We start from the raw sequence: 2548 nt of genomic DNA, 5'->3' as shown, positions 1-2548 counted from the left end.
GGCCCTTGTTGATGCTTTAGGTTCTGTTGTATGGTTATTTCCAGAGGTTTGGCCTAAAACATCGGTTAATCTGGTGGGAGCTGATGGTCGTCCCTACAGTAGTATGCAGTCTCGACAGCTGAACAAGTGGCCGACATTTAAACGTCGAAAACCGTTTAAGCCCACTCATTGGACGGCTAACATTATATCGCCGCTACGTGGACGACATTTTCGTACTTGCCGACGAAACTATCAGCACAACAGACGTGCTAAGCAGTTTCAATTCAGTCCAAACTAATATCAAGTTTACTATCGATTCAGAACAGGACGGACCGTTAAGTTTTCTCGAAGATTGCCGGGACCGTAGAACGCAAGGTGAACAGAAAGCAAACGTGGAAAGCTCAGTATATTCACGTTGATAGCTTCGTTCCGTTGCAACAAAATTGTAACCTGTGGAGATTTCGTCCTGTAAGTGAAGCCAATCTATCCCAATAAGGATGAAACAGCTGTACAGTACTTCTCAGCTTTTCAGCATAGATTGGCTTCACTTACAGGACGGAATCTCCACAAAAATCCCAAATCTCCTCACACTACCAACAATCTATAAGTAGCTCAGTGGAAGAATAAACTTCACCCGATGAGTGAAACTTCTATCTGAGAAGTCGTTGCTCGAGGAGCCAGTCAACACGTGTGACCGCGTGATGTGGATCCCGTGATTGAACGATGAGCGGCGCTATATCATGTCTAAGTGCGAGTTAATCACACAGCTGATCAGCCACTCGTCGCGGGTTCGAGACTCTTCGGAGTTTCGTGAGATGCGCACTGCTGATGATTCCCAATAAGGATGAAACAGCTATACAGTGCTTCTCGGCTTTTCAGCATAGATTGGCTTTACTTACGAAATCTCCACGAAAATCCCAAATCTCCTCACACTACCAACAAAAGCGTAACCTAATTAGATGTCTGACTGTGACAGCAATGAAGATATACTCCCCCGACTGCCCAAATCTACATAATGTTCTGTTGTGATGAAGTCCGTATACATGGGGTTCACATTCAAAGGTGACTCGGTTGCTGAACTAATCATCAGAAGGCTTAGAAACTCCGTTGATACGACATACTTGGCTGCTAATCTGTGTTTGAGCGTCACCCTCTGCCCCACTATCGAATTCCGCTTAAAGGACAAATTGCCAAGTTCTATCACCAAATTTTGTGTGTACTCATTTGTATGCTCGTGCTGAGCATCATACTTTGGTCGTACGACAAGGCATTTGTCGGACAGAATGCGAGAACACAATCCCGTACCTCTGAGTGGTAGTGGGAAGAAACCGGACTCAAGCGCGATTGCATCACATTTGGCCGAAACCAATCATCTCATAGACAAGAAGCATGCCTTGACCGCCACATACCGGGTACCTCTGAACCGATCACGACTGGTGCGATCCAGACTACTATCGATCGCAGAGGCGATTGGAATCCGACTGCTGGATCCGGAACTTTGCATCCAAAAGAAACGTGTGCGACCTCTGAACTTGAACTGGTTCACGAAACATCTGGTCCCACAAGTCTGTCTGACATTGACGTCGCTTACTTGACTCCGTGACCCATTGACCTACCCCTCACCCAACCCCCTTCCTTTGAATACTATTTCTCTAAAGTGTATGTAGCCCCGATCTTAATGTTTTCCACGTGATTTCTGCTACCACATAAATTTGTGATGTTTTAGCCAAGATGAACAATCACAGAAAACAAGTTTTGTTTACTACCTTCTTCGTCCTCATGATAATTTTTCAACTGATGTAAGCCCCACACTGCGATATGTTAATATTTACTCTTTTCTTTCAATCGCTGACGTAAAATATGAAGGATGTGCTAAATAAACACTAGGGATATATTGGACGACCATTGATCGGTTGAGTTCTGTGAATCTGCTGATCCATACCATGGTTAGCATACTGTTTTTTAAACAGTCCTTGTTGCTGCGAAGGCGCTTACATTGGCACAACAGTCTGATATCTACCGGGGCGCGCGGCAGAGAGTGTCTATTTTCCAAATGTTCTCAAGATGACCGTAAGGTTAGAGGCCAGCCCGTAATATAGTAACGAGATATCTGTCAGCTACTAGCCAGCAGAGTGACGTAATCAAATTGCACGTTGACCAAACAAAAGCTCAAGCTTTTCGTGACAAAGGATAATCTGACGATCAAGCCAAACCACTCTCAGCTGTGCTCGCAAATCAGTTGAAATAAGCGGCATTGTTCAGCAGACTCACTGAAATTGGCCGAACAATGACTGTTGAATATTGTTCATACTGCACATTTTACGTGATTGACTGAGCTGGTGGCTGCTTGGGATGGTGGTCTGCACAACAGTGTTGACGGTCGCGGTTTACAGGAGTTGGTCGCTTCGTCTCTCTCGAATCGATGGCTCGTATTTCCAGAGCGAGTGTATCCAACTCCGATGCAACCTGCTCAGGATGAGAGTTAGAAGCGCTCGGCATGGTCATGGTGGCCAGACGATCTTATGTCGTGGAAACTGTGGCCAGCCGGAGAGTTCGGTGCATATTTTGC

The sequence above is a fragment of the Opisthorchis viverrini genome (assembly GCF_000715545.1).
Source record: "Opisthorchis viverrini unplaced genomic scaffold opera_v5_11, whole genome shotgun sequence".
Taxonomy (NCBI): domain Eukaryota; kingdom Metazoa; phylum Platyhelminthes; class Trematoda; order Opisthorchiida; family Opisthorchiidae; genus Opisthorchis; species Opisthorchis viverrini.
This window is presented reverse-complemented; position numbering follows the sequence as displayed.